Raw genomic sequence first — 27,789 nt, forward strand, 5'->3', positions numbered from 1 at the left:
GTTGATGTTTGGCTTCTACTGAAATTAAAAATATCGATTCCCATTCGCACGCCGGGCTTCATAGAAGCTCAATTCGTTTCTCTCCTGCAAGACAATACCTATTCTTCCCGCGGACAGTAAGAGGTACAAATTGCAGTTGCATCCCCCGTTCGCTCTCGGTCCCTCGACTCCCGCTGCACAGGAATCCCAAACACAAAGGCTCTTTTTCATTTGGTTTTTCCTCCCCTGCTCCACCCTTACTCGTTACCCCCTTCCTCTCTTCCCTCCTTTAGCCACGGCACGCCGATTCTCCCTACCGTCGTACCGCGAATCGACGATCCTTGCCCGCCTCTGCTCTCTTCTTTTCTCTCCCTTTTCTCTGTTTTTTTTTTAGGTATGTTTAACTCTCTCCTCCCTCCCCCCCCCCCCCCTCTCTCTGTATGCGCGTATTTGTGCGCTATCTCGCACAGAGTGACCTATCGAAATGTACGGAGACGTAACGGTATACATAATTGACTAATCCATTGGATTACACCGGGAAAGAGCTGGCCGCACCCCTCCCCTCTGGAATAGTGGCTAGGGGTTTGGACTCTGGCGAGGCCTCGCTTTCTAATCGATCGAAATAATGCCACGGCCAATCGTCCCGATTGGAAAGCAGGAATTCGGGTTCCCTGATTCATCCACCGCCCCGATCCCAATCGAATGATGCCACTCGGATATATGCTAGCCACTGCCCGTTCCCCTTAATTGAATGGCTCATACAATAGACGGAAAATTGATATTTTCCTATTATTCGTGCTATTTTTTCTTTTTTTGCATAAATATGCTTTCGATCGACCTAAGACAGTAGTTTCTTTGTATACGCTAAGTTTACTTCGGGACTACATTTACTTCGAGGTTATCGCCGGCAAATGGCCTCAACGATCTCGCGACGTGATACACATTGCTAAAATGCGTAACTACAGCTATTGCGCAAACCTACTGCAGATAAATTCGATACGATAAAAATCACCGAGGCCGTTAATAATTGTCACCAGATGAAGTATTACTAACGAGCTATGCAATCATTGGCGTAATTTCTTTCTCGCTTTCGTGGAAGAAGAGAAGTACAGAGGTATGAGAGAAGGTGCGCACGCCATTAATTAAAAAGGAATTTTCAATCTTACGACATACCCATGTACGCTGGCAAGAGTCGCGAACGAGAGAAGATCGTGAACAGAAATGCGCTTGGTGGTGAACGAGGTCGAGCCAGACTGAATTACTGGCATTAACTTCGTTATACCGACGACGTATAATGTAACACGCTCATTAAGAAAATACATACCATTTAAGCGAAATATATTACAAATTACTCGAAAGCGAGTAATTATCAAGGCGGCGTTTTCAATACCGGCAGAGTGGAAACTGAGTAGGTAACATAATTTTAGGGCGAGAAGGAAAAAACGAAACGAGTCTGTGTATTTATCGAGGACTGCGTTCAACATGTAAACAGATTGGTTTGCAGGTACCTAAACGAGTTAACGACTTAACGTCAGGTAAGAATTTCAGTAGGTGAAATCTCGTGGGAGAGAATTAAAAAGACATTGTATGAAATGTTAATATCTATAGCGATACAAGAATTACTTGGGACGTTAATTAAATATTTTTCCTACTTTCCTGATTAAATCTATTTAACACTGTGTCAAATTTCCTGTTAAACTTTATGTTACAGAAGCATCGAGGCGGAGAGGGAGGAGCTGTCGGTGGCTGGTGGAGTGTCTTGAGCGAGTTGGGCACCGCTTCAAGGAGTATGTGTCGGGGGTGGCTATTTTAATTACTGTCCGGCAGCTTTAAATTAAAGAGCTAGGTTATTCCGGGTGGTGAGCAACCCCTCTACTCTTCCTTCTGCTTCGGTAACTGGTAAGCACCATAGCCTCTCTCTGTGAGCGTACCTATCTTTCTCTCTCGTAGTCTCTTCTCCGCGCGTGGACCGACATTACGCCTGCCATTCTTTACACCCGACCAAGTGGCGAGGTTATGTTTGACGCTAACAGGGTAACCGCGCTAAATTGTCTAAACTGCGCCAGATTAAGCGAACCTGCCACCCGTTCGCACATCTCCGCCCCCCTCTGTGTCCAGAAATTAACCGACCCTCGGCCCTTGGACCCTGTATGAAGGGAAGTCACGAAGAATTCCAGGAATTGTTTCATTTAGCTGCGAACTACGCGACACTCGTGCATAGAACGGTCGATTTTCAAGGAAGCAACCAACCGTATAGCTGGTTTATGCATTGTCGTTCGTTGCTTCGATTGGAAATGATTTAGACTTTCTCGAGGAAAGTGAAGTCTTCTGAAGTAGAAATGAGCACAATTAGTCCGACAGTAGGTTGGAGCTTAGCAGGATGACCAAACAGGAACTGTAGTACTTGCCAAGGACAAAGATTTGAACCGTTCGCTAGATACACAAGGCGCAGGGGCTCTGGGACCCTTTCCCGTGGTAATACGCAAATCGGCCTGGCCGTGTTTCCTTCGGCTTTCGGTGCTGTGCACGAAGTCAAGACGACCACAGCGATATTCTAATGTATTGTAATAAGGCTCGAGGGGAAAGCGTCTCGCGCGAGAAGCTATTGGCCCATTTTCGCTTAAGACCACCGTCGATTGGTCGTCTGCAGAAGAAACACTGCATTATGTATGTTCCCGTTATCTCCAGGCCGGGACGCTTCAACACGCAGATTACCAGCACCTTCTGCCCTCTTGCTCTACGCCCCCTCTTTGCTCCGTTCTTCCTTCTTTTTCTCTCCACTAACGATCTCTCTCTTCTTCCTTCTCCCCCTCCTGTTATTCGTGCTCTTCTGGTCGTCTTGTTCGTAACAGGAATGATCAGCTCGATTCGTTCTCTCGTTAGGGTTTTCAATACGGAGAGGAATGGCCCGACGCGACGACGGAGACTTATCGAGCAGGAGTACCGTCTCCCACTAATTTTAACTCTTTTTCACCGATCCCATGGCGGAAGTGCGCCACTTCTTTAACATTGTGCCTCCTTCTCTTTTTCTCTCGAATCAAATGGAGCCACCAGAGATTCCCGATACGGTTGGTAAACACGCTCGGGATTAGTATCGCCGATTCCATTGTCCGATTGCACTCCTCCGACGGGGATGAACCGGGATTTACGATTTGGGTCTCGAACTGGAACTGGATAAGTGTTCTTTATTCTATCAAAGAACTTCCGCCGAGGCACTTTCCATGGCCACTGGGAATGTTTTCTGTGCGCTAAGGTAACGGCGACGGTTTTAGGCACTACCCGTTTCACTATTTCATTCAGTCATTGATGAAGAGCGAATAGTTTTCAGTAGCCTGTATGTAAATAGTATAGTTTTATCATCATTATTACGCTATGCTCTTGCATGGGAAGCAGACAGCACTCTGACTCTTGAAACATGAACTTTCTTTCGTCCACTGACACCGTCAGGCTATTGCTTTAACGTGATCGAACTCTGTCCGAGGGAGATTCGACGGGGAGGGAGGAATGGCTGGCTCGCAGCCTCGTTCCGAAGGAAGGGTGGGCAGTCGATGTTTAATACATAGGATAGTGGCGATATTGCAACACATAGAGGCGCTCGCAGCAGCTCCGTGTCTCGGTGACAGGGTGCGAAGTCGCAGCGGCCTCCTGGCGGGACGCGGCACTCAACCAGGGAAGTGTTGTCGGGCTTTTCAGGAGCTTTCAAGTGCTTTCGCAGTTGCCTCGAGTGCCGTAAGAGGCTTTCAGAAACGGAGGCAGAAACGGGCTTTTTAATAGGGCCGAGAAGGGGTCCTCTCTTCTCCTCTTCCACCTCCACCTTCACCTCGTTCCTTCCGTTTTTCTCTGTCATTTTTTCTCTTCTATCTTGTCCTCCGGCTTCTTTGCCAGCTTCCTGCATGTTGCTGCACCTTCTCTTTGCTCTCTTCTTCTCGAGCACGAAGTCAAACGATTCCAGGGTTATCGTTTCCCGCGAAATACGTACTTTTTGCTATCTGTGAAATCCTCAATGATCCGAACGATACGTAAGAGTTTTAAATCATATCTTGGTGGTTAAACTTTTTCTTTGCTTAAAGCAAGGTCAGAGTCTTGACCGATACATAGCTTATCGAGAAGAATACTAATAGTTTTATATGAAGAATCGGGAAAGTGACTTTATGAGATATTTCTAGAGAAAAAAATTGTCAGTTTTTTCTCTGCCTTACTTTTTTCTTCATTTCGATTGTGAAGGGCAGCACAGCTGTTCCGACGAAGCTCTCTTTAAACAGAATTCGTATGCGAGAACAGAGAATATTTCTTAATTACGTTCCAGTGAAACAGGGTTCCCGGTTTATACATAAAAGGGTGGGCCAGTTTAGCCAGAAGGGTGAGAGCCTAAATTGCGCGAGGGAAAGTTCGACACGAATGGAGAGGAAAATGTTCGCTTTCTTCGCAGCGTTCTCGCGTGTTACGATAAAATGCAGCGCTAGAGTGTAACGCATTGTTCGACGCAGTCGTGTAGCCGTGGGAATACAGAAGCTTCGTTTTTTCTTTAATTAATTACGATCTCGAGTACTAGCGTAAGGTAGAAGTCAGGTGGGCAGCGCATTGCGAAAAATTATAATAAATCGCAATTTTCATTAACGCGCAGGCGCAGAATTCACTGGCGAAACAAGGCAGTGAAGACGAGGAAATATCAAGAGAGGTGCGAGGGAACGAGTGCCAACATTTGGAGACGAAAGTATTCCTTCGCAGAAAGCATTCTCGCAACGAAAGAAGGGCGTAATTAAAAATGCCGTGTAACAGCGAACCGGTAGATTTTTTCTACCTGCCTCATAGCTCATCGACTATACATACCTATTCGGTGAATAAAAACCGCGGAGCCGTTCGTTATGTTTGCCATTTGCCATGCTCTACTCTGCATAGGTTTATGTAACTGCGTCAGAAGGAGAGAATTTAACGTTATGGTTCAATATTCTTGCAGGAATTTCTCAGGAGGTAAAATGCCCATAAAACTCTGTCGTATCTTCTTTTTATTCTGATGACCGCGACCGAGTCGGAAAACAGAGGCTAAGAGAAGAAAAACAACGAGGCACGCGAACAAGTTCGGGGGCGACTCCTCGGTGAACTTTTTTCAAGGAATTAGCTTAACATCGGCGGGGGTTGCGCGTTAGCGACCAACTTTCTTGCGACTGGCAATCGTATTTTGCGCAAGTAACATGGATACTTTTAATATTCTGTACCACAAAAGATAGTGGAGTCTCTGTAATGAAACAGTATAAAACGGTAGAAAAATTTTATGGGGCAGTATCACGGCGAACTTTATAAACTTGTAACCGCGGTATCCCGTCGCAGCGTCGCGTCGCGTCATGTCGCGGCGCTAGTTTCTGAAACTACGCGAATGGTCATGCGATTTAAAAGGAATCGCATTTCTTCTCCGAATACTGTTTATCTTCCTGGAAAACCATTTGCATTTTCTTCAGATTATTCAAACTCTCTTTCAATCTGTGGTTAAATGAGTCCATAGAGAATGAAAAATATCGCCAGAACATGTACGCAACTTTTTGAAGCAAAGAAGAAAGGATAGGACGCATAGTCTCGACGAGGACGACGAAGCGGCTGCTTGAGCGAAAACTTTCCTTTCTGTCGAAATTTGGCTGCGTCCATCCACCATCAGAATCTCGTTTTGATGGTACACGTTGTCGCATAGTGAGGCTTCAAACCCTCCCTTCCACAGTCACTCGCAGGGATAAAGTTAGGGCTCAAGCCAGTGAAATGCGAGTTTAAAATGTTAGCGACGGACGTGTACGCCGAATCCTGACTGTATAATACTCTGCTTGGCCAGGCAACTTTATTCGAATTTCGCGGAAAATTAAAAGAGAGTTTCCGGCCGACAGCCGTGCTGACCGAAACGTGCGCGAAATGCGAAAATCGGGAAAAGTAGTCCTTTTGTCGACCGACCGCGAGAGTCTCGAGTCCCGTGCTACCGGATTTTCGATTTTACCTAACTTCGTGCATCGTGCTACAATGGCTTTCACGATTTTGATGGGACCGCCTAGGAGAACGATATTTTCAAACTAGATACTCGAAACATTGGTTTACTCAGACATTAGTCCGAATCTTGGGGCATTGCCCCTGTCTGACATTCGTTAGAAATGTGATTTTTCCTAGGTTTGACGTTACAGTTTAACAGTTTTTTCAGTATTAGTAATTGTTTTTCACCGTCGATGGAATCGCTATCAATTTGAAATTCTCTTCTATTCCCACAATAGCAGTTATAAAGCACCAATGCACAGCTCGAACCTTTGCGTGATAGAACAATACGACCGTAACAAATTTTTATAGGCCGTTTACGATGCTGCAGAGGGATTTGTAACACGAGAAGCACGAACACGTTAGCACCATACCCTTGGAGCAAAAGAAGTCGATGCTCGTATTTGTTGAGATGTTTTCGACTCCATTATCGGTACGGGCTGTTTTCGGATTTATTTAATTTGTCTTTCAGCCTCTCACTATATATGTAAGTAATAAAACAGTGTTTCTTCTTCTCACTGTGCTTTTCGATGAGTACTTTCAAATCAGTTAAGAAGTCGAACCGCAAAGATAATTTGTGTATTGCATCAGCATCATTGAGACAAGATGCTTTCTCGTGGAATACCAGGGCAAAGGGGGTATCGTTCGACGATGAATCGACACGCGAGCGTGTGTACCTAACCGGGTCTGACCGGATGCTATAATAAACTGACGTGTGAACGATGCCTTAAAACGTCGGGTTATCTTGCAGGCTGGAAACCGAAAAGCTTTCGAGTGTCCACGGAGATAGTCGGTTAAGTGGCACGGCAGGAGAATGGTTGTACCGCTAATTGCCTTAATTCGATAAACTACTAACCCGTTCCCTCGGGTTCCCTTCATCGTTCAATCTTTTCTCGACCTCTTCGTTCTCTCGCCTCCGTGTAGAAACGTATCTGGTGAAACTCGCGTACTCTATTCGACAACCGAACCGAAACGCGTTGCGTCCGACCCTGTACGAGGAATGCCTCGGCAAAGTCTGAGAAACAAGACATACATTTCTGTAGAATGGCAAAGAATTGCTTTGGCGTTTAATCCTCTGCGCGGACTAAAAATTCAACGGCTGAGGCATTCGTTTCTCTCGGTGGAGGCGCGAGTTACCTGGGACGTATCGTCCTGAGTCGGGGCAAGGAGAGGAGGACGCAGGATATAAACACGTACACGAACGCCAATTTAATTCCGCCTTCTCGATCCCCCTCGGTTCGCTATCCAATTACACATAAAGCACTAATCACGCAATTAATCTCAATCTATTTAATAACACCTTCATTACCAGCCACTATAGGTACCGGGCTCAACCAGAGAATCTTCTTCGGTCCTTTTTCTTCTCGTTCATCCTACTCACCGCCGCGCCGCGCAGCCACGCCACGTTCTTTCGCTCTTTCTCCGTTTCTTAATTCCTTTCTCTCTGTTTCCGTTCGCCCATCTCGGTTTCTATGCCCGTAATTTGTTTGTCCGTCGTTGTTTCTCCTCGCTCCTCCGTGCCTCGCATTCGCTCCTTGCTTCTCATCGTATTCTCTCGATCCTTCTCGCAAATCGTTGACACGCCCCTGCTATTCGCATTCCTGTAGAACGCGGCTCCGTTCGCTCGATGTACTCGCGGCGAACGCGAGCCGGATTACACGATTCCAGTTAATTGAAACGACCTAAGAAGCGCATCGCTCGGACGTCGATTACACGTCGAGATATCCTTACGCAAATAAAGTTGTCACTTCGATGGTGTACTCTTTCGATCGACGCTTCTGTGCTGAACCTCGTTTTCATTCGAAAACAATCAGAATTTTCGATTCGAATACTGAATGTAAAGGTACGATGACAAAACTGGGTCTTTAAGAAAACTGGTAGATTTGTGCAACCGAGCTTGAGAGAAAATGAGAACCTTATCCGTTTATGATATTGCGAAATAAAGCGGAAGAAGCGAAGCGAGGAGCAGAAAGAAGAAACGATAACACCTGCAGCCTACTTTTTTTCCTTAGATCGTGCAGCGGTTCAACGGTCAATTTGATCGAAGCCGGCGGAATTTTTCCGACGATTCTGGTCGCCTTCCATCCTCTCTTTCTTCCCTGCACCGGCCGCTTCCGGCGACTACAGCCTGGGAGTGCTGCGCCGCGGCCGCGGCCGCGAAAGTGGCATTGGTGCGCAGCCAGCCACGAAACTGTTATTGAAGAAGAAATTAATTCCCCACCAATTTTGTCCCGGCGTCCTTGTTTCCTGTTTCACGCCATCCTTCCGTTACAGATTCCGCTCGATTTCGACTCTCTGGTAGGAAATTGGTGCTCCGTTACAAACTCAATGCGATGAATCGCGCTAGCCTCGAGTAGGCTTCTCCAAAACTCTGTAAAAGATCTTTCTTTTCTAACAGTTTGAGACCGACATCGACAGGATATCTAGTATTTAGTAACACGATCATTTTCTTCGTTAACGATTCAACTAGAGTCCCATGTAGTTTCCACTAAAATTACAGTTATTTTAAGGGACTGTATAATATCCCCTGGCGTGGTTGAGGAACGCAGAAATGGGCATGTTATCATTGTATCATCCGGGAGTTGTAGCTACAGCAATAACAAAATTAATACTTGCTTCGCGCGCGTGTCTGCATTAGTAAACGTTGACGTTTAGAAATGAAAGTTAAACAATTTTAGTCGACCCTTCGAGGTAGACGCGCAGTAACTAATCATTCTAATCTCGTTATCGAAATAAGCTTAGTCTAATATGTACATGACACATTTAATATGTCGACCTCAACGACAGAGAAAAATTGTCGATTTCTTTTTGCGCCAACAGATTCAGAGTCGAAGCTTTATGGTACACCGATTACGAAACTCGTCAACCAGCTTATTATCCAAGCGTATCATTAATCAATTAACGCTTTACGTTAATAAAGAGAAAATAATCAATCAACGGCATGTCGATTCTGTATTTTGATTGATTGTTCTACGAACGCAAATGTGGTTCTCCTTTTAGCATTCGATCAGTGGCGGCGGTGGGCGCGTTTAAATAAAACGTCATTAACGAGGAACTGGGTTAGCGGGCTGCAACATTAATGGCCGTTCGATGTAACCGAACGAGTTAATAGGAAATCGAATCAACTTATTTCCGCGTATTGTTTCGCGCCGTTGAATGTTTCGCGTCCTGATCGACGGCGCCGTTTTTACCTGATGAAAATCCACCCTTTAATTTCTTTGGCTGGAAGTTTATCTATTCACGCCGAGTTAACAAATCCAGCCCACCCAAAAATTATTTTCCGCGCGTACCTCGATAAATTCGGATGAAACAAAAAACTCCACAACTTGCCGTGTTTACGCTAATTTCATTATGGTGCAACTTCGTTCGCTTGTTCTCGACGAAACTAATTGGCTCCCGGAAATCAGCAAGCCGCTGTAAAGCTGCGAACAAAGTTTTTTTGTAACGTATTCGTACATGAGCTTTCCACGGGGTAATTCTATCAGAGAAATGTTATCGAACAGCTACGGTTCTGATTAGAAAAACAGAAGTTTGTCCTGAATAAAGAAGCAATTAAAGCGGTCTGAATGTTGAGTTACTCGAAGATAATGATAGAAAAGGTGTTATAATTTTGAGATTAGAAATATTCTAAAATTTGAACATTTGAAAATTGGTAATTTCATATGAATTAGTTCGGCAGAGAAATTTGAAGAACTTAAAGCCAGTAAAAGTTTGCATCTGAAGCAACTACAATTCTCAAGTATATGTACAGGAAAACTAAAAGTTGTCCTCATGAAATTCGAGGAAAAATTGGCGTCTCATTGTGAGTCATTTCGATTCAGCGGTACTGAGGTGCCTCTCTGTCTGTACATCGATCTGTTTTCAGAGTATCCAGCGAAAGAAGCTGCAGGAACGTTGCAGGAACGTTGCATGAACCGGTATATGCACTTAAAACCCGAAATGCCACTTTTCCATTAATGAAACCGTGTGCAACCCTTGATACGTAGGAACGTTCGGCACACCCTCTCGGACGCTTTGCCTGCTGCCGGTTTTAGCAGAATGGAAAAACGAGCGTGTGCGACTCTCTGCACGCGTATGTTCCTCTCTTGGTGTCTGTGTGCGCGTATATAGAGGCTGTATCGCGAATCAATCGATTCGATCGGCTTGCAATTTGCCAGCGCAAGAAGCGTCCAGCGGATTTCGGGGATTTTTTTTTGGAGTTCACGCGGACCCCCGTATAATTAGTTCCCCCTATAGATGAAACACATTCGAAGGTGGATGCGTTTCGAGTGAAGAATTTCAAGCTCTCGAGTATCTTTAGTACGTATTCTAAAGCGAGATTAAAAATCCGCCTTCCGACGCATAGCTTCTCGAGGAAAAATGATAGCTAAAAAGCCAACGACAGCGTCAAGAACGCGGCCGTTGAAAACATGTCCCATTAACGCCCCGCTATCCCCATGGATCTGTCTTCATGCACGCTCATAGTTACACGAGTGCACGTGTATTCCACCTACCCATTTACTCGCGTTCACTCGCACAACCACACGCATGGCTCGACCCGTGTTCGTTTCCGCGCAGAAATTCAGCGTTCGTGTAGCTTCACACCGTAACGAGCACGCTCGCGCGCGTAGACACGCGTGTGTGCTACCCAAAGCGCGAGGGAGTGACGATAGTGGGGGCTAAGGGGGATGGCGCGTAGCTGGAACGGGGCAACATATCAGAACGACTATCTATCGCTGCCTTTTACGCTAATTGATAAATCGTGTTACGTTAATGAATGCAGCGGACGAGGCGACCAGCCAGGGGAGGGGGCTTCGATATACTCGCGGGCCTCGGAGAGGCCACGTAAGGATAACGAGGAAATTGAAAATCGTGCGGTTATGCGACCGGTATCTTAAAGGTGCCGCTCGCGATGACGCGATTATGCCCACATCCCCGAAGATCAAACGGTTCGTACCATGCTGGACTCTTTTACCACTCGGTTAACCTTTCGTTTCTTCCAGGTAGGAGTAGAGTTACTAGCGTTGTGTCTCTTGCTTCAAGTACCCGCACCAGCGTTTTTATCCGGCAACCCATAGGTTTATTTAGATTATACTTCTTGCTGCATATATTTGCATGTAAACTTATGGATATGGATTACGTGCTTTTCAAAGATAAGCCCATGTTTTTACTCCAAAACATCTTCCGCTACACGCTATTACTCGAAGACGAGTTGTACCTGCTTTCAGTCTACAGCAGGCAACCCACGTACCAAAAACAGTTCAATGCGTCGATTATTGGATCTGCGCGAGGTCTATCTTTTTTCGTGCCAGTTTCTTTGAACAAAACATGCAGCTATTTCAGTCACGATTATTCGTTGACAGGAGCGAAATGAAAGGTAGAAGGCAGTGTTCGCTCCTCGCATCGGTCGGCAGACGTGTAATTTAATGTACTTTCGCTGATTTCGCAGATAACCCGTGATGAGCGTAATGTTGCACTGGTAAAATCTTTCCGATGTCGCGAGAAGTGGCTTTGATAGTCTTCGTCGTTTTAATAAGGCTGAAAGTTTCGGCCGCGCGATGTGGGCGTTAACTTCGGAACGCTCTGAAGTGTTCTCAAGATAATCGTCTCGTATATTTTGACCACGACAGTGCACAGTGTTTCACTCGAAATTCTGATATTTTTGGGTAAAAGTAAATTCTATACCATTCGAAGAACGTAGAGCCATTTCGTTTCCGAAAATAAAAGCGACCTCGATATCTTGTTTGCATTATCGGTTAAGTAGGGATGTTATTAACTTCATTTCGGTAAGAATCGTTTTCTTCCTCTAGATTCGGTAAATGAATTTTTTCTCAGAATGCTCTTACTTTCTTAAGTGCCTCCCAGTAATTTCTTTCAAATATATGATCTTCCCCATTAATGATGGAATTAATTTAATCGATACAAGTGTAAGGTCATAAAAGAAATCCTGATTTTTACGGGCTCGGTATACTGATATCAATCCACGGCGGGGTATTACGTTAACTGATCCAATATAACGAAACATAATAATCGCACTTACATATAATGTTAATAGGCCCTCATTCCGCGTCATTTAGATACAGGTCAGAAAAAATGCTTATTCAAGGGGCTACGTTAATCGTTTGCCATTACTCACGCGTTATGCATAGAAATTACCGCGCAATTTCCCGTGTTCGCTCTACTCCTCTTTCTAGCCTACCTGTGGGTACATAGCGTACTGAACCGCGAGTCCAAGAAAATCAAACAAAACTGCACTTTCATTAAAATACCGTTAAATTAAACACCAATTAAGGGGAACACCCAACAAGAAAAAACACTTAAGTACCTCGACTAACGATCTCCGGATAGATTTCGAACGGAAAAGTGTGCCCCACTTTGCATTTTCACGAGGCGCGATTATCAAGAAAACATTTCTTTTCTGAATGAAGCCATCAACTACAGGAATGACTGTACGATTATGATAAGGAATTGCGAGGTTACCGTATGTACCTTTAATGAAATGGTAATTTAATCGGTACGGGAAGAACGTCGTGATCGAAACGTTTGAAAGTAATAATAGGAATCGCGGGCGAACGTGGGAAGGTCAGGTTCGATGTTTTCATAGATTGCACTGGTAAGGTACTCGCTTACACAGCGGTAGGCGCGGGTCATAGTCGTCGAAGGGGAACCGTTTATACGAGGGCTCAATCGGGCCGCGTTTAAGTGGTTCGCGTGAGAGCACGCACTATATAAAAATACTCGGTCGCACTCAACTAAGTAAGATTAAACCGGCGGTGCGCTTCTTATAGGGTTTAATCGAATTAATAAATCACCGATGCTCGCCAACCAATTCACAGCGTGATATTTTTATTTCGCCACGGGAGAAGATACCGGTGTCTTTACGAGCCGTGTCAGTCTCGTCAGCCCTGTCATTCCCTTCTTTTTACTGTAATCAACGAAGGAATCTCACTGCGTTCACGAATTAATGAGCGGAATTCGAAGTTCTGAATGTGTACGATTGATCTAAACGCATGAATGCTTCGAGGCATCGATCAGTTATCTTCTGTTCTCGGATAGAATATTTCTCGGGTTTTACCCGAGCTATTTTGCTCTTAGTTCCCTGTCGATTCGATCCAAATTTCCTTCCCACCCTGTACATAAACTCTCGCGGAAGCATCTTATAATTCACGAGCATACTGGCCATTCCTCAAATCAACAATGCCCCTGAACGAGAAAAAGAAAAAGGAAAGCGATCCCTCCTGCTCCGACTCTCCCTGTTCTCGAACGGGTACATTTGTTTAACCGAGGTCATTGAAAAATTCGTTCGGCCGTATCTTTCGGCTGGTTGTACACCCACGCCAGCTTGTCGTCTTCTGCTAATACCCGATCGCTCACCGCGATTCCCAATGGCCTGCGAGATCTCTTCCACTTCCGAAGTTGCGCTATCCCTCGGCCCATCCGATCCAAAGCGTTATGCCCAATCCATTCATCAACCCCGTACCATCGCATGTCGGTGCGCCCAGCGGGGGAGAGTTAACGCGCAGCAAGGGCGCTGCCCTATGAACCCGAGGAGATTCCTCACGGCGCGAGTAAATCGCTCGATCTCGGACTTCCACGTCGAGTTATCGTTATTGGCCGCGATTGTGCTCGGATCCATGGCCCAGGAGATACCTATGCCTCCCTCGCGCCTGCTCCCCTTCGAGAACAGATATACACAGCTTTCACCGACTTTACGTCGAACGATCTCCGCTCCTTTTTTATCGAGGCAGGAATCTCTGACCGCGCGCACATCGCACGAGGATTTCTCCCAGCTTTTCGCGCGAATCACACGGATCTGTCCTTCCTTCCTTTTTTTCCGACTCGCGTGTGCTTTATCCCGAAAGCTCAATTATCGAGATTCGCGGCTAGATTCCCACCAGGGACTGACCGATATCTGATCATTCGCGCCTGCTTCGATTCTGCCCGTTTGCCTGGGATTTTCATGGGGTTATTTTCTTCCCCGATTTCAACCTAGGCATATCTCACCTTCTCTGCTTCCTTCGAATCGGATGATCGATCGAATACTCTCGCGTGGAGACGAAGCATGCATCGGTAAATGCCTGTCGAAGTGTTTCAAGATTAGAAAAAACACTGGCAAGATGAAATGTTTGGTGGAGCGTCATTGCAGGCGAGCCCTAAAAGTCTGATCCAGGCGACCTTGAATAGCCACGAACCGGCGTGTGCAGGACAAACAGACGTGTACCGAACTGAGAGAGACTGGACCGCTAACAGTGAGGCTGTATGGCGTTTCTGATTGCCCATTGTCCGACTAATAAGATATTCTATCATCCGTGGTTGTGGCCGCGGTGGCCGGCCGTTTCGTCGAGAGAGAGACGAACTTCTCGAGTGGCAGCGACAGACACCCACGGCCAATCACCTTCGAGATTTAACCGAGATCGGCCAATGGTATCGCCGACCGCGGCGTGTAAGTGCTCCACGGCCTCTCGTTTTTCTCCGGCTGGTCGTTTTGCCGGGCAAATGAGCCCGGCGTAAGTCAACCGATAAATAATATCTGACTTCGCGACCAGCTGCGAGCTTTAATGCGGGCCCGTGTAAAAGTGTAATGGGGGCTTAATTGAACCCACCCAGGACATCCACGGACGTCTACGTAGGTAGCCGTCTATTTATATTCGCCCATACATACGTTCTATACCTTTCACCGCGTCTTGCGCCTCCTTCCCCTACGAATTAAACCCGAATAGTTCACTGACGACTGTTCGACCACCCGAATAACATTCGTCTTGTCTTTTTCCCCTTCTTTCTATTCTTGGTTTCGCCTGAAGTTCGATCGCGTTTTAATTGCCATCGATGGCGTTCGTGCCCTGACAGTAACACCGATGCTTGGGATATCGATAATTAGAGTTAATTGGTTTTCGCGATAGAAAATAACCATGGCTACGACGCAACTAGAAGCGCAGTGAGCTCGCTGATTCGCAATCTCTCCCGATATTTACCGTCCGCCGTGTATCTAACAGTTGCTCTTCTTTTTCTCCTGCTGCATCTCCTCGATACAAGAATTACAAGCAAATGATAAATTAATTCGATAAAGATGTTCATTAGGGAGCTGGTAATATTTCATTTTCGAGGGACCCGCTTATCTCCTGAATTCTAGATCTCTCCCTTTTCGGTTTCTAATATCGGTCGAGGAAGAGGACATCCGTGCTTGTTCCATACCACCTGCGCGACTGACATCCGCGCGTTCTCCAGACGACGCGACGTCTGCTCTTTCGCGAAAGATCTCGCGGTACACCGCACACCCAGAATGATTAACGAGTATGATAATCTCGCGTCTGTTGGGGATTTACTCGGCTCCGGGCAGGCTAGCAGAATGGTCATTTTGCAACGTCCATTTTGCTTCATCGCCCTGGCCAATGAGCGGTCTAGCGTACCGGAATAAATGCGACTTTCTCTGGCAAGCTTCGACTTCCTACTACCCCTCCATTTGATGTATTGCTTCCGAACTTCAGGGGAGATTTTTTTACCCCCAAATCGTTTCACGGCCAGTCGTCTATTATACAGAGAAGACTTGACCAATTCCAAAATAGATGTTTTCTACCGATCGAAAGGAAGAGGAATACGAGAAATACGAATACGGCAAAATCATATGAGAGTGCATGTTTAACAGATAGGCATGTAAGTGTCGAAAAGGTATCCTTTCTTTACTGTTACCGATACACTCAATAAGTACCTATATACCTACCTATATCGGAGAAGACTTCGTCCCTGGTATTGAACGACGGAACAAGAGCGAATTTCGATTAATCCGATGGCAAAGGAATAAACACGGATCCGGTTTTGTAACTGAAACGTTAACAACCGACTCGTAAAACACGTCATTCCATGCACGCAGGGCTTAAACGCGTCTCGTATGGGAAGCTACATTCGGCGAATCCTTAATTCGCGAACAGGGTTTCACCAACGACTCGCGTGCGTTCCGAGATAACCGGCGGATACCTCGTGCTAATTGAGCGATAGTCTTCGTCGATATTTATAATACCCTCGTTCTGCATTCGGTTGTCTTGTTCCCGTCGCTCTGCGTCTACAGTGAAATTAACACCGTTCCCACTGCAACCTTGTCATTCACTGTTCAATGCCGTCGTTGAATTTTCTAGTATAAAGTCGAAAGGTAATCCACGTCGGAATTCCGTAATTGAGGTACAACTAGAATACCAAATGGCAAGGATTCAAATCCGTCGCGAGATTCTGTTGGCGGGGAAATGAATGACATTCTTTGAAACGTTACAATAACCGATGGAAATATGAAAACTTTTACATCGGAGGGATTTCATTCACCGAAGCGGAATAATACACTCGCAGATAAAAGAGCGTGAGCAAATTGTTATTCACACCTGTAAACGCGCGGTCGGCCGATGTAAATGACCGACGTTTTACACGACCATCGCGCGCGAATGAACTTTAATAGTGTTGTAAATAATATTTCCCTGAAATTATTTCCATCTTTGCCGCGGTCGAAGCGTTTCATTGCCGTGCTCCGTTTGCGTTTCGTTTCGTTTCGTTTCGTTTCGTTTCGTTTTCGAAACCCATTTCCTGCGAAACGAGATTCGAGGTCCATCGAAAAAGCTCGGACCTTGCGAACGAGGAGAAAGGGGAGGGAGACAAAAGGGTACGCGGGTCCCCCCTTTAACTGGAAAAATGGATTGGAACATTTACAAATTACGCTTGCTCGTATTACGTTAACGAACAAGTGGGAAAGCAAATTATATTGGCGGATATCAAAAGGGGGAAACAGAATTCCGCGAAAATACTACGCGTCGCTTTTGACACTGAGTCGAAATTATAAGTTCTAATTATCCGAGTGCTTAAATAAAAGCAAACGTTGTAATCTTCTACCCAGACGTCCCGATAAATTTATTGGCTGGTCATCGGTTAACAACATCTCCTGGGGGCGCAACAGAGCGGGATCGTCTTAATGAAACTGATTCAGGGCAGTCAAATAGAAGAGAAAGGGGAGAAGGATCAAGCGAGGGAACGAAAATCGAATGAGCAAAGGACAAAATCTACCGTAGTGGCAGTTTCTGGCTCACACGGAAAGGGTTGTCGCATTTACGGTCGGAGCGGTGTGGAGCGGCGCGACGTGGCGTAGCGTGGCATTGTCGGGTTAGTCGGGGAAAAACGTTACTGGATTCGGTATATAGAGGCAGAGATCGTTGGAGAAAAGAAAGAGGGACTGAATCGACGAAACGTCGAATTGAGTACCGCCCTAATCGTGTCGAGATCTGGTCCTACGGTGTGATGCACGTAGGTATATGGCGTACTTAGTCGACAGCGACGAGAGATCAACGCAGAAGCAGAGGGGATCAACGAAGATATGGGAGAGGCCAGTAGGATAGGATGAGAGCGGAGAACGATAGACGGAGAAAGAAATGTGGAAAGAGCATAGAAAAGAGGGACAAAGAGAATTGGTAAAGGGGAAAGAAAAGTGTGTGATAGCAGTCGAGAGAGAGAGAGAGAGAGAGGGAGAGAGAGAGGGAGAAAGAGTTGGGACGTGAAGGGGAGGAAGGGATGAAGGGAGAAACGGTTGGAGTGAATGAGAGTTGCTATGGTAGAAGGAGTATCGGAGGAGGGTAATATCGGGTAGGAAAGGAGAGAGGGAGAGAGAGAGACTGCTGACGGTGGTCGAGAGAGTCGATCGAGCGTGGGTTGCGGGGCTGGCTAATGCGAATATGCTGTCGTCCAGATAGAAAGAGATACCCGATAGCGAATCTGTGTCCGACACGGATGTCGAATTAGCTTGGATTTAGGTTGCCCGGGGAACTGACAAATAGTTATTGCTTGATTAGGTGCTGGTACTACCGGCACCTACCATACCGACGCACCAGCAGCAACTCAACCCACCCTCCCGTGCACCCTTCTTTCTACTGGGACGAAGCCACGATTTTTCGGCAAAGCAGGTTGCCTTGGGATAGTTTATCACCCAAGTCTCTTTATCGTCCAAAGAATACGGTCGAGGGATTTTCGAGTAAAGAGAGGGGGAGCGTGAAGAAGCAGGTTGCGAGACTAGTTCTGCCAATGTCGAGTCTTCGATCAGATCTTCCCTCTGCACTGTTTGTCATGGAAGAGCTTCGGGCCTTGGCATTCTCCCGTCGAAACTTTTTGCAACGCAAAACGCTTCTTCCGTCTGATAATGGACATATTGACGAACCGCTCGTTCTTCCCTTCGTCCCCTCCTCTTCTCGACCACCTCAAAATCGGCTCGATTTTCTATTCCCACAGATTTCTATGGATCTTCGAAGTACCGTCGCGTCGCGTCGCGTCGCGTCGTCAAGCATGTATTCTCCGACTTTTCTCTTCTAGATGGATGGATTTTAATTAAGCGATTTAACACGGAAAACGCGTCGAAGAGAATAGAGGAATTGAATTTTTTAAAATAACCATGAACGAGTGAGCGGGAGCGCGAAGCGCGTTCGGGCGTCATGAATGCCTTTTAATTTTGCGCGTGTCCGTATCACTCGGCGTATTTAGTCCACCGAATATCGGAAATCTATAGGCTGGGGATATCGTTAAACGCGTATCGAAAACGATTTTAAAAAATATTAATAAACTGATGAAGAGCGTTGTATACCGGCTGAAAAATAATCAACGTTAATTGAAGCGTTGTTCCCGCAATGATGTGGAACAACAATACGCCGAAACAGCTGAATGCAAGCCCGCTGAGGGACGCCAGTGCGTATGTGCGTGCGTGGCATCGATTAAAAATTAATCATCCCAATTACACAAGCTTTTTTCCGCGACCGCCGCCGCGTTGCCCGTTCGTTCGTTGTAATTGAATCTCGAAAAATTCAATGCATCGAATATCGCTGTCCGTAATACAAATCAAACTTGCTGCCTGTGTGATTTATAACATTTACGCTATCATTATTATTACATATTTTCATTGTTATGCTATGCTGAATACCACTGTTTCGGAAGAAGGCGTATCGAGAACAATGAATAGGAAATCAATAAATGGAGAAAAATATGTAGTTCTTCGTGGCAATCATGGAGGAAGCAATCAACATTAGCGTGCCACGTGTTACAATCTATCATAAACGAGTTGCTAAATCTCCACTGTTGTTCCCGTTAGTGACCCACGATCGCACCAGTCAACCCGTAATAGGCCTTTCCGAAACAGTAGCTGATCCATGAGGAATGGATCGTACGTGGCCAGTCGAAGCAGTGCGATTCAGCTCCGTGCAACTGACAAAAATCAAGAATATTTTTTCACGAAATTCGTCGTGAATGCGTCTCACCACGAGCAGCTTAACGAGCGGTTTAATAGTCGTGGTCAGCTCAACGATTTTATTTGCGAAATTACGCGTGATTAATGATTAATCCGTTCGTTAATGGGAAACACGGGTGTAATTGCTAATTACAAATTAATTTAGTCGTCGCGTTTATCCCGCGCTCAGAAGGAGCCGTAATTCGAAATTAATTACTATATGATCCGTGATTTAAATTTATAATCCTATCCGAGTTCGGTATTCTAATTTCCGAATTATTACCATTTGCTGTTCTACACTCGATTCACCGAATATCAACGTACTCATCTTTTCCACTGTCAATTGTGGTACATTGGACAGCTACGAACTTTCTTCAAAGCCATTTCATTCCAATTTTCATCTAAAACGTAACACGCTAAAAGAGTTAACACCCAATGTTCGTTAGTCCGTGATATTCTCAGCATCTCTCCTTTTTTCAGTAATTTTCCCAAGTGTCAGCTAGGGTTTTCCAATAGCAACATCAAGATCGGATTGTGAAACGACCAAAAAAGAGAAGAAAAAGAGAAGAAAAAGAGAAGAAAAAGAGAAGAAAAAGAGAAGAAAAAGAGAAGAAAAAGAGAAGAAAAAGAGAAACAGAGCAAACATCCGCGCGCAAAGCTGAACACTAGCAAGCGAACAAACGAGAGCGCGAAATCCGCCGTTATAAAACAACATTGGGAAAAATTTGTTTCCGGTGTAGCAGAACTCGAAGCGGACCTGCCGGCGACATCGAAGTATCGTTTCGTTCTTTTCCGCGTGGCGTAACTGAAAACGGGGGAAAAAATATTTTTCAAATAACCTAGCCTCGTCGCGTTGCGTCGCGTTGCGTCGCGTTGCGTCGCGTCGCGTCGCGTCTCGGTGCTTCTCAAAAATCGATAGAATCGCGATCGCATTACATACTCGGGTCTCGTGATTTTTCTCTTGGTCGAGCCCCGGGTTCTATGCATGTCTGAGTGGTGTCCTACAAGTAATGATCCCCGGATTACCAGAATTTCCCATGTGTCATGAGCATGGCACTCATGGCACCTGTATCTCATCAGTTCGCGGCGGAACTTCTCTCGGTGGAGATCGATAACGAAGGCTGACGAGAAATGAACGAGATCGAGTCCGATCCCATATTACCTAAACCCATTCCAGGGAATCGTTTGTTCGTGGAATTAACATATAAATTAGGCCTCGAAATCGAAGGCTGCTGGATCACTGCGATTTTTTCTACATCCATTCAGTTCTTTAAAATACATGTCCCACTGAATCTTTCGAATTGCATGGAACATACGCGAGAAATTGATACACAGGTCATTTTTCTTCTGAATTCTAAGCCTCAGACTCATTTGCAGTACAGTCTGACTATTTGCATATTCATTAAATAGTTTCTTCTCAAAAACAGAGATAATATATAAATGTAATGTTCTCCTTCACAGAGAGTATACGTCGACGTATAGGCGTTGAGTAAGTGTGAACGGGGGAATATTTTTCAAAAACACAGTATTTGATTTTTATTGTTTTAATTGTACCAAACTGTTTGCCTCGCTTCCGAAACAACATGTATGGTGTAAACGCGTATTTGTTTTATACCAGCATTGGAAAATTTATTGTGGAAGTCAAGGTGACTAGGTTTGATCATTCAATAAATCGTAAAAATATAATTCGTCCGTGATATTTATAACCTGCACGCGTTGTTTAACACTTTCAACTTTAGCGGTGACTCAGAATTTGAAGTTATCGAGTTTAGGGACAATGCAGTACCTACACTCGATATGCTTGACATTATAAAAGTCTCTTGCTCCATTTTCAAAGCGGCGGAATTGAAAATATCAGCTCGTTTTGTTGTGACGAAGACTAAATAAAAGGTGGCAAAGACCGCTAACAGTGCGTTTCAAGTTGAGAGGTCTCGAACGACAACGACACACTGTGAAACGTTAATATTCTTTTTCAGCCGGCACGTTCAAAGAAGCCGCTGCATGTAAATCTTTGCATTGTGTCTAATCAGATTATTCGTCGGTTCGTTTTGTAACCTTTGGTTCGGTCCGCGATTCAGCAACACAAGGACATGAATTACACCGCCGCATTTTCGTGTTTTTTATATTTTATGAGCTGCCTTTGTGGCTTTATAACCGCATTCGCTTCACCGTCGACCGTGATTTAATATGGAAATGCCTGAACATGCTATAAAACTGATCTTCTATTACTGTCGTTGACTTTGCTCTTATTTTTATGCTCTCTGTAAAAGTTCAAACAATGCTGTGCCCAGAAACTTTCTATTCAATATTTCATCTTCTCCTACCTGTTTCCTTTTGGGAAGGGAACTAAAACCCAATCGATCAGATTTTAATTGATCGATTATGTTTGTACGCAAAATAGAATTATAACTGAGTACCTAAGTCGATGCGTTTTTATAATCTTAGGTTGTAAAAGACACTGCGTTTTTAGAGAAATGAACGTAAGTAGAATATTACAGAGTGTCTGTCTATGAAAGTCACCAACTACTTACTGCGATATAAGGTAGCTATTTTGTTTTGTAATTGACGTTAAGTAAGTATATTTCCACTGGTTGTATCCTATAAAGAGATTATCAGCGTGATTTTTTTCCGTCGGAAGATCGGTATTCGAATTTCCAAGAATTGATATGATTAAGCCAGGTTCAACGTTCTCCGATGAACCATCAGTTCATTTAGTTTGCCCGGGCATCAATAGATAGTGTGTAACGAACGTGTATTCGTAAAGTTTCCATCATGGTGCACAAAGCACACGCATGTATGCGGAACCGCCGTTGCGGTAAAGCAGTGCGGTTCGTATCCCTATATGTCATATTAGCCTAAAAGGTTAACCCCGACTGTTTCCCCGGGTCTACGTACACCGTCTGCTTGTCGCTAAATGAATCGTCGTGATTACTCGGTTAATTGTAAATAGCAAGCCCGGGCGATATTATATTGTTGACATGTACCATGTAGCGTGACTAAATAACATGCAATTGAAAGCCTTTCCTTTGAATTTTAGCTGAAAGAAAAGTTTAGTTTTCTATCATTTTTGGACGATTTGAAAAGAGAAATGAATATTGAGAAAGCAGATAATGCACTCGAGTATTTCATGCTTTTTACCTGCTAGTAATAGGAAAAATGCGTCGGAAAGCATTGCTTACGTAAATCAAAATTTGATATACGCTGATGGTCGCACACTAGATACGCTTAATTCGAACGGAGGTTTATTGGTGGCAGGTGGTTTCAATTGTGGCAATAATCGAACGTGAATTCCGGAAATATCTGACTATCGTGTTCGGCTATACAGTCCTTATTCTGCCGTGGATCGCATCATGATACGTATTCACGATCCCTCTTCTCTCTTTCGCCCCCATCCTCTCCGAATCCGCGTAATAAGGTTACATCTACGTGAACTTGTAAAAGTGGAACGGTAAGATATGAATACTTTTAGTAGTTCAATTTATTCTCGTTTTTACGGCCGGCCGGAAAAATGAAATTTTGAATAGATCCAATTTACGTTTTTAGAGCTATCGCGTTGCGATAAGATCGAGCGTGCTCGCTGGCCGAATCGACGTATGAAAATTTTTACGTCCTATCGGCCTTGTTGGCGTTTACCTTCGATACTGCTTTCTTATCCGTCGGATACGAAATTAATTCTACTTCCCATTTTCTTCCTGCCTATCTCTTTGTCTAAGCGATTGATCCTCAGAAACTGATAAAAAAGAATTCTTAAACTTGACCACGCATCAGGAAATTCTCGAGAGCCCGAGTCGTACAACGACAGGTGTTCGCAGCGAAAGTTAAAAGGTGAGAAGAGAATGGGTAGAAGCGGAAACGGTATTAATCTTGATATAGTCCGAGAGAAAATGCGCGTGATTTGAACAAGGCGCGCGCGCGTGTGTACGTGTGGTGGCGATGGTGCGGGTGCACGGAATCGATGGAGCGCGGAATCGGTCGCGGAGTACCGACCAATTAGTCGGCCGATGATTGGCGCGTGTAAACCGAAACGATGACGTCGCTGGCGAACCAACGACCGACGCCGCGCCGTCCGTCGTCCGTAAACCGGCGCGGCACAGCCAGGACCGCTCGGCTACCTATCGGCCTCTACCAACTGCCAGCACACCCACACTCGTCGCTGGAGGAGCGAGCACGCGCGGCCAAACAGCCCACCATCACCAGAGCACTGTCAAATATCCGTGTGGACGGTTACAGGCCGGACTAATGGAATTGATTAAAATGTGTTCGATCAACCGAACCGCGGGCCCACTCCCGTACCATCCACCCACCCGCCCGTGTTCACCTACCATCGCCATCGCGCCTCTATCTCTTCCGTGCTGTCCTGATCCGGCCTGCGCCACCTCTCTGTCTCTGTCGCCAAGCCTGTGCGACCCTAGAACCAGTCGGGCGCAATCGAATATTTGCGTTTAGGTGGGCACGTCGACGCGGAAAATGCTATCTTTGTCAATTAATTCAACCTGTTGTCGCTCGTCGCCCGGTGGCCCCTCGCGCTCTACGCCCCGCTCGCCCGCTCGCCCGCTCGCCCGCTCGCCCGCATCGACGGGGATCGGGAAAATTGGCGGTTTTGTGGTTGCCATCCACCGGGAAAGGATCGCCGCCTCGGAAATTTCTTTTTCGTTATGCCACTCCTGCTATTCCCTCTCTCTTATACTGCCCACTACTCTTTCTTTCTTTCGCTTCTAACGCCTTGCCTCTCGCCTTCAATAAATAGAGCTATTCAGAATGGAATTATTTATTAACGGGATTGAAAGTATGAAAACCCTCGAGTCTGACCGAGAGTCGAAGGCATCCAAGATGGAGAGAAGGTGAAAAATAAGCGAATAAATAAAACAGATGTCTCCGAGGCAGGGCCGTGAGTGTCGCTAATGAACTGGTCTCTCTCGTCTCTCTCGGCCAGACACGGCAATCTACTGCTCACCTTCGTTCGCAGCTGTTCCTGGACGGTACTCGACCGGTCTTCATTATACCTGCTACGCTGTGTCGTTAATTGCGCACGCACCTACGTAAGCATGGCGCCGCGCCGCGCCGCGCCGCGCCGCCCCGCCCCGCGTCGCATCGTTCCGCCAGGAATTAACCGATATCGCGTGGACGCGTTTCCGATCAATTTGTGCTCTGCGACTGTCCGCCTCGATTCGACCGTGTCTTACCAAACGCTGAATCTACTTTTTCAGTATCGAAAATTATCTCTCACGGGAATCGGGAATAACGGGCTAGCAAGCGTCGATCGAGAATCATCTGGCGATCTGTTATTAGATTGCTCACGCATAGGGAAGTAGGACCGTTACCAGTTTTGTCGTTCGTCTTGCGAGATAATAAACTAGCGAAGCCGACGCTATGATCGTCACCATTCCCACACGAGTTCAGTCCGTCGTCGAGCGATTTATCGTGCACGTTCGTGGATAAGAACAGTCAAGAAACGTTCCTGGCTCAATCGTAGCCGCGTTGACAAGGCTGAGGGGCTGCGGGCTGAGGCGCGCGGATTACAAATCGTCACGAAGTATCCAGTTCCAACCTGTTACGGACGGTTGAAAAATCTGACAGGTACTCACGTTCACAGGAATTTCCTATCAATTAGGGACAGGTTTCCATGGTACAACAGCATTGGAGGACGCATTTCTTCGTCTTCTTTCGGCTTCCCTTCTTTTACTTATCCGCACCCTCCCTGTCCTGTTTCTCTTTTTCGTATAGTTGGCTACTTAAACAATTTCAGACATGAAAAGAGCAACTATCTTATGCGCGCTCGTCTTATTTACATTCCCACGATCTTTGCCACGTAACTTACGGGGTTGGGAAAAGGCTGTGCTGTTCACCTTGAATTTAAAAAAATATCAAAACTTAAAGTGCTTGACTTCTTGTAGATTATTTCGTATTTAGACCTTACATCGTAGGATGGATCTACCGATGCTGATATTCCACGTTCCACTCCTTAACACTTACATAGGTAAAGGTACTCTAAAACGACCAAAAAGAAACGGTATTCGTATCTTCCAATGGAGAATATCACTTCATTAATCTTACCAGACAGTCATGCAAATTGAAGCTCTTGAACATTCTCGTACTGAAATTATTTTCGATTCTGCTTTTGCAGACATATAAAAAGCTTCCAGACGCTTGTTCAACCTGATCGACTCGATTTCGATATTATTCACATTTGACTTCCTCACAGGTATACTTAACAGATAAATACCGATAGAGACACTCTTCGCAACATTCCTGCAATAAACAAAGTTTCTTATCAGATACGAACCCGCTACCGATTTCGAATTGTAAAATAGTAACGTAACTCTTCTATTACACCAACTACTCGGCACGCGATGGTATTTGCAATTCGAATTCGTTATTTTTCATGGCAAATTTTTACAGCGCAGTTCGACCACGTATCCATACAATTTAATTATTTCCTTTTCCGTGATTTCACCATTTTCCATGGTTTTGCCTCACGTTCCACTATATACGAAGTTCACGCGAATAAATATTCGAATGAAGGAACGACGACTGTGACTATATTCAGCAGAGACGAAAAAATATACTATTTGCATAGTAAGAAGATTGAGAGGGAATAATTTTTGAAAAAGGTCGAGATCAAAGCGTTTATCGGTTTACGGTGGTTGACGATGGTGTCTCAAAAGGGCGTACACGCATGCCATTTTATATCTCCCCTTAGCGAAGTGAAACGCTTCGTATCTAATTGGCCTTTAATTGGCCGAATGTAAATTATATATTAATGCCCTTTTAACATTAAGCGGACAGGAATAACCGTACGTTTTCTGCGGCGAGCTGCGCAGCGGGAGCCGCGGGCTGGATTTTTTGAAAACCCCTCATAAACGCCACACGCAGTTCAGTACCTTTTGATAGTTCTCTGATGCTCGTTCGACTCTTTTTGATCGTAATTGCGGACCCGTCCGACCCCTCAAGATTTACGTTTCCAATTAGCTATACTTTATGCTCATAATGAATTTACATTCGTCCCCGGATATAAATTCATCCGATTCGAAGCATTGACTAACTTAAGTATCGCGCCAGGGACGTCAACTACTTTGCTCACGTTCCTTTCTTTCTTCTTTTTTCATCGTAGGGCATGTAGCAGAAAGGGGCATAAAAAGTGATTTTAAAGTGCAATAGAAGTTGGATGACTAACTGCTAGTGGATTAATGACGTGGCTGTAAGTTGTCGGTTGACATCGTTGCAAGCAAAAGTATCGTCGTATCGATGGAAATGATTAACGGAGAGTATATTCAACGATCCGCAAGAAGTCTCGCTAAATGCCAAGGTCACAAATTTCCGCCGTACCGCATTATATCCGAGCTGCCCCCGCATAGAGATGATTTTCGTATTTGGACCGAGTCCAAAGCGAAAGAGGACGAGACGCGGCCGTCTAATGTGCTTTTTCAAATAAAGCTACTTACATGGAAGACGGAAATATAAATGGCCGAATGCGTCTAGCCGAATACGCGCAATGTATGGGCCGCGAGGGGAGAGAGGAGGCCTTACGACGCAGAAACGCTCGCCGCGAGGAGACGCTTTCCGCGATTTACCGTGACAAAATGTGCCTCTTACGTTACGAATTTAAACGCATCGATTCTGCTCGTTTAACCCTTCCCACCGCATATAATAATGTGTCGCGTGGAATCCTCCTCGCGAATGGTAAAAAGTGTACTCGCAAATATTACGAGCGAGCATATGCCTGCACCGTTTCTCACGTACTGCCTGCCCGTACGAGCAACTTTACTGCGCTCGTTCTCCAGAAGTAAATTGGACATGAAACAGCTACTTTGTATGCACCGGTCGCGGTATATGTGACACTTTTCGCTCTTTTCTTGCCACGCGAAATTACGTCAATATTCAACGTGGGGGTATTTAATAGAAATACAGCAAGAGAGCACTAGCTTTTTTCGAAGTGAAAACCACTTTCATCTCGTCGTTTCTTTTTCCTTTCGTTCGTTGACAGTAATACCACCAAAATGACCACGATTGGCTCGAGATATTCCATTGACGGCTAATTAAATTCAATTAAACCGGTCACGATGAAACGATCTTTTCCAAGAACGCAGAGAATTTCAGGAAGCTTCGGCCGGGAGTTCGGCCGGGAGTTCGCCCGAGAGTTCGTCAACGAGAATGTCGGCGTTATGTGCCGTTAATACAACCAAGAATATTTTAATCTTGAAGATACAGAATCGTCGGAATGGAAATTATTAACTTAAAAAGTTACTTGCCGATAAAAAGTGCCGTTGATGTGTTTTTGCTTCTGCTTTACACCGGCGAACTTTTTGCTTATGGAACTCCCCGCCACCCTGTTTCGATCGAACATTACAGCTTCTCTGTTATCCTTTAATTCAACATGCAGTCTGAAGTAGCGCGGAATGTAAAAGCAGTGAAACAAAGCGACGACTACGTTTGCATTTCTGACTCCACTGCATTTTTAAACGTAGATAGTAGACGACATGCTATTATCGTTTAAGCGTCATTTAGTTATGGAATATCAATTTCGCGCAACCATGGAAATCTTGAAATTTACTCTGGAACTTAGGAACTCGCAGCTTTTGGCACCGTCG

The 27,789-nt window shown here is 45.3% G+C and overlaps 1 protein-coding gene across 1 annotated transcript in view; it reads left to right on the forward strand.

Moving 5' to 3' along the window:
• Positions 1–1,784: 1,784 nt before the first annotated feature.
• Positions 1,785–27,789, forward strand: part of LOC143178090 (uncharacterized) — a 145,410-nt gene continuing 119,405 nt past the window's right edge. Inside the window, exon 1 of the mRNA XM_076376540.1 lies at positions 1,785–1,878. The gene's annotated coding sequence lies outside the window, so the exon portion shown is untranslated. The remainder of the gene's footprint in view (positions 1,879–27,789) is intronic.

This window comes from Calliopsis andreniformis, chromosome 1, assembly GCF_051401765.1.
Source record: "Calliopsis andreniformis isolate RMS-2024a chromosome 1, iyCalAndr_principal, whole genome shotgun sequence".
NCBI lineage: Eukaryota > Metazoa > Arthropoda > Insecta > Hymenoptera > Andrenidae > Calliopsis > Calliopsis andreniformis.